Source organism: Bactrocera oleae, chromosome 2, assembly GCF_042242935.1.
Source record: "Bactrocera oleae isolate idBacOlea1 chromosome 2, idBacOlea1, whole genome shotgun sequence".
In the NCBI taxonomy this organism is placed as follows: Eukaryota; Metazoa; Arthropoda; class Insecta; order Diptera; family Tephritidae; genus Bactrocera; species Bactrocera oleae.
The window spans coordinates 81,749,252-81,760,353 of record NC_091536.1 but is presented as its reverse complement, the minus strand read 5'-3'; positions in this window follow the sequence as shown (position 1 = coordinate 81,760,353).

The following is an 11,102-nucleotide window of genomic DNA, read 5'->3' as shown; positions in this document are numbered from 1 at the left end:
CGAACAATTTTTTGCTATTATCAAATATTTATATGCTAAGTTACTAAGTTTGGTAAGCAAACCCACACTCAGTACTTGTTCTCTGTCTTTTGCAACTGTTGCAGTTTCCGTTTCTCTTTCCCACTTTTCTCAAAATAATTATTTACGCTGTTGTTATTGAGAACTGCTAAGCAATTTCGGTTTGTAGGTATATAGATAAATATATAGGTTACAGATGAACAAGCCTCGCGCTACTAAATGAATTGTACAAAGATCAGCGCAAAACAAAAGTAATGTTTTTTGATTTGACGACGTTCATTCTTACCCCTTCCTTTTAATTTCAACTGTTAATTATGGTGACAGTGAAGAGACTTTACATGCATTTTTCATTACTTTCAACGAATCTCCCAGCTACTTTCAGTGTTGAAATCATATGCTCCCAATGCTGTCATGCCTTTCTTGGGAGTAAGTAAGCCTACTTTTCCTACAGTGTCTGCAACGGAAAGCATACATTTTCTCTCTCTCTCTCATTTCTACGAAACTACAAGTATATGTTGTTGCTATTCTTTTCGTCCCTTCAAATGTCATTTGTTCGGAACAAGTTTTTGAGCGAGAGTGAAATTTTTCTGCAATAATGAAAATAAGTTAGCGAAGTTGATTTGTAACAAAGTGAGTGCAAGAAAAACTTTTTAAAATGTACAAAACTTATTTGTCACTTCCGAAGTATTGGTTGACACCTAGCGACAGAAAGCGTTAAGTGCAGAACCGTTGCCTTCGCCAGAGAGACAGAAGAATCGATCGAGAGGAAATCGCGGCAAATACAAATTAAATTGAAACTTTTTGGTGCATTGTGGAAATTGCAACCATCTCAATGCTTATATAATATGTTTAGCGTTGAAAGTAGGCAACTACTTATATTCCACCCAAATTGCTACATAAATATGCTTTGGACAATAATCGTTGTCAAATCTCGTGAAGATATATTATACAGGATTTCAATGGGTCAGTGTGTATGGAACTACAAGTATATGCTATAGTGGTCTGATATTGGCGGTTCCACAACTGAGCACTTTCTTGGAATGAAAAGAACGTGTGTAAAATTTTAGTTCGATATTTCAGAAACTCTAGTCTTCAGCTCACGTATAGGTTTACATACAAACTTACAGACACAGGGAGAGACTCAGCTCGCTTATCATTTATACGAATATATATACTTTATAGAGTGTGCAATTTTACTTCTAGGTAATACAAACTTCGTGTTAACCTTAAATTTTTGCTTCTTAATGATATATAAACAATCAATTATATGTACCATATTTCCTTATAAGCTTCACCCAAATTGACAATCGCTCATCCCAATCAGTTTTTAATCCATTGTTAAGAGTTTTTAATTTATTATGCTAGGTGTTCTTTAAAGAACCGTTAATGCAATGTTAACACGCGTAAAAGAGTTTAAACGTTGGCCCTTCAGGTCAATAAGGACGTGTCGAACCGATAGCAAAGCATAAACTGACCGAGTTGAGGTCGTAAATCAACTATTATTCTTAACTAACTTGTACTCCCATTTACAGTGCGCGCTAAATCAAAGCTCTCACACAGCCCGCTATCTCTTGTTTTAGTGCTTCGGTGTTGTCAAGTTGTGCAAAAGTGTCGATTGTCAAATAGAAAACTGTACATTTGTGCAACTCTCTACTTATGTGTGGCAGTTACTCTAGGTGCTGAGCGAATACGCGTGTGTGTGTGAGTCGTAGAGTTTTGCAGAGTATGCAGCGAGCGAAGCAAACGAGCACAACCCGTCAAAAAGCTTTGTAAGTTGAAACCAACTTCCAAAACACCGGTTACTTACCTGCACCCACAAGCCGCTGATGCTGTAAACTTCCAAATTGACAGTCGCACATTAATGGAGTGAAGGCTTGAAGCACACGAAAATAAATATACAAAATAAAAAGAAACAAATTTAAATTAATGGTTTACGATTTCAGAGGTTTTGGCACTGTGTGATCGCTGAAGTTAACTAAAAACTATGTAAAATGAAGTTTACATACGAAGTTGCTGAGAGTTCTGAAACTCTATATTGGTGCTTCAGGCGCCAAAGAATTGTAGTAAATCCTCAGGTGCAGCTCACAATACCAAACAAGAGCAAATGAAACTTTCTGTTTTAGTAAATCAAATAAGCAGGCTTTAAAATAGTAAGTGAAAGTTTAAAATACTGTCTAGCTAACAAACAATGGTCGAATACTAAACATAAATGCTGCAGCTGCGTCTCAAGAGGAAGTAAAGAAACTGTGTAAATATTAAAGTACGTCGGTAAAGCCGTCATTAGACTTCATTGCTCCAGACTCAGTAGTGACCAAAGTGATCGCTGATGACATAGAAAGTTTCGATCAACCCTATATAAATATTATTCGATAAAAGTGATGTTGGCAGAACAATGGATAAGTCAGGGTCGTTCACGTTTCTGTGATTTATTTAAAAACATGCAAACATGAGCGATCAAAATCAATTTCATTTATGGAAAATTTTTTATTTGACAAGATGTTTTCATGAAATTGTCATAGATTATTGGCTAAGACAAAGCAACAATCTTTGAACATATTGTTTACATCGGATCACTTTTGCATATATGTAGCTAACATGCAAACTGACCGATTAGGATAAAGATCTTTGTATACCCTTTTATACTATTGTACAAGATATGTAAACTTGTGAAGGGTATTATGCTAGCTCCGTTGCAGCTGCAATCATCGTTTTTTCTGATTTTGCCTTAAAATAATACGATAACAATGTTGTAAAATACTTAGTCCTAAGCAACGTGACCCTCTACAAAGAGGGACCGAAAGAAGCCAATCGAAATCGGTAAATTTTCATGACAAATTTCAATTGATTGACAGCGCAATTTAAGAGGCCACTAGATTTCATTAAAACACCATCGGTTGTAAGGAAGCATGGCTGGATGTTGTTGCTAACAACTTAATTTTAGTGCAAATTATAATTGAACACTTGTCACCGCTGCTCCTGACTAATCACAATTCAAAGCCATTTGTTTGGACAGTTGTTGCAAAGTCACTCAACATTTCCGTTTCACGCAGTTTCAGTATACTCGTATACGCTGCACATTTCTCTCTATACATAATGAACTAAGCATTTCTACCGTTATGTGGCATACTCTCGTTTGAATACATTAATTTCAAATTGCTTTGGCAAATTGCCGCCGACAAACACATTCCAAGCGACCTTTTGCTCTCACCTACTGAGATGTATTAAAGACTAAGGGCCGTTAGCCACGTTGGCGTTCGCATTCGTCGCCTTAATTTTTAGTAAGTTTGCGTAATTTAAGTTTATAGTCTACGATGTGAACTTCAACGGTTGTTGCCTAAGTAGTCAAATTGTTCGGTTGACGAGCGTAAAGTGTTGTGTACACAGGCTACTCTCCTTAGACAGCACTCAAACACATACAAACACACTTATAGTGGCAAATAGTTTGATATCTTTGTATATCCTTGTTGAAATAATTTATTACACGAAACGAGTGGCAACCAAGATTGCGGCCATTTGCACCTTTGTTGTTGTGGCAACGTGAATTAATTATTTAAATGATTACACTGCCAAGCAAAGGTTTGTGTTGTTGGTGTGCTCTGGTGCTTCACATCTTTACTACAGTGCTGTGCATGCATAAGCGTTATGCTCATTGAAGCAAGCCGTTGAAATGTTTATGCTTTGCAAACAACGTGTTGTCTCAGCTGTTTAAGTTTGCTTAAAATTTATCTGCTTTAGCTGCCTTTAAATTGCTAACAAATTGCAGCCGGCTATTTGTTATTCGTTTTGTGATTTAGCCTTTAATTTAAGGAAGAAAAATTAAGTAATTCTCATAGGAGTGCGAAGCTGTGTAGCGGCTGAAATACTTTAGTGCACTGAAGTCGAGTAAGCGACTTGATTTTGCTTGAATTAAGCGATTTGACATCATCATATTTCATTTAATATAAATATATAAATTTTGTAAACTTTATTGCATTATTAGTCGTTTACTGATTCGTTTTTTCACTTATCGCTAAGTTTTAAATCCCTGTTTTTTTTTTGTTTATCATATTGGGGACTATGATATATTTTGCTAAAATAATATTGAATGAGCTTTCATTTGGCCAACCATAATGACTGAAAGATTCGGCTATAGTAGTAGATGACTTTGAATATAGTAGTAGCTTAGATTCTCAAAATGTAGAAGATGGTGAATCGGTTGAGCAACTGGCGCAAATGAAGATAAACAAAAAGATATTTGCGATTTTTTAAGAAGTATTCACAATATGTATATTATTACATACTGAATTCAACTGAATAACTTTGTTGTCTCGAATCCCAGAAGCATATGACAGAAATGCGGAAAAATGAAGACAGCTTTCGATACAGTTACATACACTATCGCTTACCAACAGTTTGTGTAAGTTTATGTTGACTTTTATCAAATACAAAATTAATGGCCAATTGTTGACTGTACAAGTCCGAATTAAGTGTCATAAGGCAGCAGCTCATGGTAGACGATTCTCTGCCGATTCCACAAAACAAATAAAAAATCATAGTGATCGTTAATACTGGCTTGGCCTATCGTTTTCGTCAGCTCAACTCGATTCGTTCACGACCGTGTTTGCTTACTGTTGTCGTTAGAAACTCACTTTTCGTCAGCAGTACTCGTAATCATTCGCTTCAAAAATACATCGATTTTATTGGATTCAGAATATAGTATATTTTTTCTTAGAGGGTCTTTATTTTTGATGCGTGTATGAGAGGTTGTTTAGTACATAATTTTATAAAAAAATATTATCTTAAAAAATGCGAAAAAATATTCTGTGGTTTTTATTTCATCTACCTGTTATTTCGTAGTAGCTGTAAAAAAAGCCGGATTGAATCGTTAAATGGTATCTTTGTTTTTAATTTTTTGATAAAATTTACCATAGTAATGTATATGTATGCATGTATCACTTTGCCATTAGAAAGTAGCGATTTCAATAAACATAAAGTTTAGACCTTTTTTAAAAAAACTAAAATTTTGACGTGAGAAATTCATACTGAAATTAGCATGCTTTTTCCATATTAAGTCAAAATAAGGAAAAAAAACTTTTATATACAAAAATTTTGTATGTTTGGGAAGTAAAAAGGTAAGTTTACACAAATATCATAACTTTTGTTTTTAACTGATACAAATTGGTTATTTTAATGTTTCATATAAATTTTGAGGTTACGTGAAAGATGTATTAATGTGGAATTTGTAGATCACTTCATTACCTATAACATTGTTATATAACTTTTATCCAACGGATCCGTTTTTAATTCCTAAAAATTCAACCAAACCTTCTTTTTCCCGACCTCAGATCGCACGTAAATTAGTTTTCTTTCATTGTAGTTATTTATTTATACCGGATACATACATATAATAATTTGCATAATTTCGAAATCAAAAATCTTTTTCAGAACTATCGAATTAGCTAGAAATATCGATTTAACGAAATATAAAAAATATTTTAAAAACTTGACAACAATTTTTGATTATTGATAGTTATTGCGTTTGTTAAAATATTAAATATTTTTTAAAGATTTCTTACTATAAATGATATTGGTGATATTTGCTATCAATATAAAAAAAAAATAAGTTTTAGTAAATAATCTATTACACTAATTAGTCAATATAAAAAGTTCAGTTAAAGCATAAAAAAAATGTATTTGCAAGTAGTGAAATGAACGCTATTTGATTTGTCGAAAAAGTTAATATACATTGTATGGTCTGGCAAAAATATCGATAAATCGCTATGACACAAATTAGGCATGCTCCAATACTAATGTTAACAGCAGACACTGATGTTAAGATAAATGCATGTTGTTAACATGTAATAAACTAATAACATTGCTTACTTTTCTATGAAATCCAGTAGTTGAGTGAAAGTCAGGTTTCAGATTTTTTAACATTTATTTCTTTTGAATATCCACAATAAATATTCGCATACTGCAGCATCTCCACTTTAATTTATGTTTGTTTTATTTGCTTGTTTATTTTAGTTCTTTTACCACTTCTGTTACGCACGAATGCTTTTTACAGTCATTTAAATTTAACTGTTATTCTTTTTGTTGTGTGTTTGTTTTTACATTTGTTACAGTTTTTATTATTATAAGAATATTTAGTGTTTTGCTATTTTTATTTTTTTACATTAAGTTTTTTGTGTATTTTTTACAAAATTTATTTTTAATTTACGCCATATTTTTGTTTTTGTGTGTTTCTATGAAGTTTTGACTTTTTATTTGTTCTCATACCGTTAATTTATCATTAATTTATGTATGCAGCTTCGTATGGCATAATTATTTCTGCTTTACTACCTTTTTTATACACAAAAAAAGTTGTCTTTTGTTTGCTTGTATGTATGTAAATATGTGTATTTTTTTTTTATTTTCATACATCAATGCTTGTTTTCTTATTTATTTATTTGTTGGATTTTAGTATATCTGTATCTCCAAGTAAAATGCGATGATAATGTGCGTGTGTGTACTCGTGTATGTGAGTGATGTGTATTTTTATAAAATTTGCAAATTAAATTCATTATGTAATTGCAATTGTAATTGCGCGTATTCATTTCTCAATGCATTATTTCATTTGTGTACTTGAATACGCTTGTAATTATATATTTTGTTAAATTTAGCCGGCGGTTTCATGCAAGTAAAAATAATATTTTTTCGGAATTTGTCAATCTTTCAATAAATTTAATGCTCAATTAATAAAATTAATTAGCTCATGCATGTGTGCGTACGAAAATGTGTATGCATGAGTACACTGGTGAGTTTGTCCTGAAGCCCAATTTAATTTTCTTGCGCAAATAAGGCGTTAGCCGCTGGATTTTCAACCTGACTTTAATATTTTCTCCTCATTTTTATTGCATTTATGAAGAGATACAAAACTTTTGTAAATATTTTCATGTATTTCTTTCACTTATCACTGTTGCGGCCGCTGCTGCTGTGTAAATGTGTGTAGCCTGTTCATGGCATAATAAATAAATGTAAAAAAGTCTGTCTTTTGAAAGGCTTTAGACTTAAGAGCTCATAAATAGCATTTATGCCGCTAGTGGCTTCATTTTTTTATTTTTTTTTTTTTGCCTTTCTTGAGCTAGTAGGGAACTGGTTTGGTTCTGCTCGATATATGATAAATGTCAATCTCCTGTCAAATTATTAAAGTTACTAGAGACTTCTGCGATGTAAATAGCGCTTTTGGCTCATATAAATGTGGTAATAGTTAAAAGCTCATGCATTTGAAGTCTACATTTAATTTTCTTTATTTATTTTTGCAATATCTCTTCACGCATATACACATATCCTTAAACTTTCTCAAAAAGCCATATAGTAATTATAATATATTTACGGCACTTAAGTATTATACAATGAATTGAAAAACTCTTTCAGTACAATTGAATTAATCGGGGTCAACATACCTATTTATAGCGGTATACAAATGCAGTTAGGCAAATATCGCACGCATATATCCTTACGAATGAAGAAACGCACAATTATTTCCTTGCATAACAATAGCAGCAACAACAATAAGCGCGAAATACCGCAGTTATAGAAAATTACAATAAAAACAAAACAACAAAATTTGAGGCAAAATGCTAAGTCACGCAAATGCATGAATTTTATGGTAATTCGTAATACTCGTTTCGTCTCATATTCAAACAAGCTCTTCAACGCCTAAATTCAATGCTCAGCTCCAACTACATTCGCTTCGCCTGCGCCGATGTGTGTGTCTGCGTATATGCGTGGTGGGAAATTTATTCCGTTTTATCTTTTGCATATAAATAAAATTACGTTATGCAACTCTACTTTGCTTTGCGCTGACATTTATGTGACATTTGACATTTTTGTTACATCTACCAGTTACACACGCGCGCACACATTCGCATTATGTAGCCGTCGTGTGGGTGTGTGTATTGGCGCTTGCTTCTGCTTTCTCCAGTTCGGTGCCGCCACGTCGACTTTGACGATAGATTGTTGAACGAATATAAATACAAACACATTTGCACACAGTTACATACATATGCATATATCTCGCATACACACGGCCGGCACGCATTTTAATTACGCATACGCCTTGTAGCATATTACGTATACGCCTCGGTGGCAGTTGTATGCCGAAGGAAACGTTTGTTTTTGTTTTCTGTTTTCTGATTTCTCTTTTTTGTTCAGGTTCACCTGCGTAAAGTTTTGTTTTGAATTTGTTATCTTTGTTTGCATTGCGTCACAAATACAAAGTACACCAATTATACATATTTCTTAAGATTTTAACATTTCACACACACACAAACACACATATGTTGTATTCATGTATTAATGGCGTATATGGTACATATATATTTAGGTTGTGTATACAAGTATGTATGTACATTGACCCTTGTCGCCGATTATTATTACTATTAAATACATAAATACAAGTATGTACATGTAGATATTAACGGTATTTATTTTGGTGCACTTATATTCGGTATTTGTATGTATGTATAATATGAGTTCATTTGGAGTGCTGTGCTTTCACCACATTAGCATTAACACAGTAAATTACAACATTTATGATATGTTTTGCATATTGCTATGACACTTATGTTCTTCTCATTAAACGCGTTTGACGTGTAAATGTTATGATTTCGATTATGAGACTTCAGGCATTTATTTTTTTTGGCTTAAATTTTTTTATATTTTTTTTTACTTTTCCTATTCTTGCTTTTTACATAATTGATATTTATTCATTAAAAAATGAATGTCTGATAAAGCATTACAATAATAAAAGGCAACGGAGCGCTCGCTATTGAGTGTTGTTGGAATTCTGAATAAGAGCAAAAAGTATGTTTGTAAAGAAAACCTTTTAAAAAATGCAGCAATTGCAAAATAAGAGAAGATGAAATATTATATTTTACCTTTTGGATGCACTTTATTGAAAATATTTTAAATATTTGAAAATTTGCTAAACCACGATTCTTTTCTCACGCTTTTAGTTTAGGACACTTATTTTTTTGCTTTACCAAGATCTTCTATTTTTTATATTACATATTTCGTTATTCTTTATCTTAAAAAATACTAATTCACTAAAAACGATATCTCAAATAGTTTTTGAGTTACAGCTTTCAAATGAGCAGCTGCTCAGTTCAAGCCATGCCATCAGTTAATTTTTAAACGCGTTGTTTTTTCGAAATAATATTTTTGCTTTTCTGCAGCGATTTCTCGGAGACAAATAATTAGATTACTATCAAATTTTCAGCAAGTTCTATATGGTTCTCCATGCAATAACTTACCAATTTTTTGATCTGATCGAAAATCAAATATTTGCAGATCAAAAACGACCAAAATTCCAAATTTTTTTAAACGCTATATTTTTCCGAGAGAGGTTTATTAAATTTCAGCCAAGTTTAAAGCCGGACTCGCTGCAATAGTGGCTGCTTTTTAGCGCCCTCCAAGTTCGCTTGTTACTTAATTCTTTTCTTCTAAGATTGTACTCTCAATATTTGTATAAATATAAGCTCAAAATTTTAAAATAATTGATGCAGTCGCTTTTTTCAAATATCGCCTTGTTTTAAGCTTTCACACTAGGTGTGCCTCTTAAGTGAGATTCTTAGAAAGTTGACCGAGTAGTGTTATTTTTTTTTTGACCATCACTTGTAATTCTTACAGCTTGAACTCACTCTCTGAGCACTTAGAGTCCCCGCCATTTTCAAACTATTCGATGTAGATAAAATTCTTGCTTTTAAGAGAAGTTTGTGTTATCAAATGACTACTCAGCTGAGTTGTTCCTTTGATTATCGTTACAAAATGTTATAAAAAAGCAATATTTTCGCTTGGTTTTTCCAACTTTTGTGATTTCAAAAGTTAATATTGATTGGTGTACATATCTCACAGACTAAGCTTAATTTGTATATACTCATAGAAATTGCCTCCAACACTCTCCACCTTGCAGTAAAAAGTTATTGAAGATCACTAATCGAAATTTTACATTCAAACTTTTTTTTCGTACGAAACATATTTTTTTGTATTCTTTGCGGAAAAATATTGGCACGTATTTTTTGTTTCGTCTCAATATAAAGAAATTGTAAATTATGAATTTTCAAAATTTCAAGGCTCGAAAAAAGTACCTTTAAACATTAGCGTATGCGAAGAAAAGTATTTCATTATAAAAATAATTAAATGGCCTATTGGTTACGACTTTTTTTCAGTTTTCTAATGAGATTTAAATTACATATTTTTTCGAATTATTTCTTATAATCGAAATATATATTGTATAAAAAAAAAATTTTTTTTTGGAACTATTCACCTATTTTTTAATGCAAAACCCAATATTTTGCCGCAAAGAACACAAAAAAAATGTTTTCTGAATTTTTCAATGCACATTTTGTTTGAAATGTTACTATGTATGTATATAAAGTGAAGCTTAGAAAGGCAACATTTTTTTTAACGGACAATCAACTATTTGGCATATTCAAAGAAAATTATATTCTTCTATTTCATTATTTGAACAGAAAATTATATTGTTGAAGTCTGCAATTATAAACAGATTACGTAAATATTTTAATATTTATACAAGTTTTATTGAAAAAAAGCGCACCCATTAAGTTAGATTTTAAAATTAAATGTATATATTTGTAAATACAAAATCAAAGTAATGTAAATATAATGATTAAAAGTCAAGTCTGCAGTTATGAGATGATTTCAAGCAAATCTTGTGTTTTTAGTAGTTTTAGAGTGTGTTAGTATGTATGCAGCACTTTAACATATGTCGAGTGTTTGAAAATTTATTAAATATTTAGATTATGTTAATTAAATAAAAAAATAATTGCATTGTTGTTTATGGTTTTTTTTTTACATATACAATATATGTATGTATGTATGCAGTATGTTTTTATAAGTTTTGTGTAATAAAAAATTTTAACTAACGCTAATATAATATTTCATATTCATATGCAATATTTAATATATATAATTATATATACATATATATATATATGTATGTATATGCATGTATATGTATTCATTCAGTATTATAATACGCCTAAAATTATGCTTGCGCACCGCAAGTGTTTAAGTTTATCTTTTTGAATTTGTAGTATGCT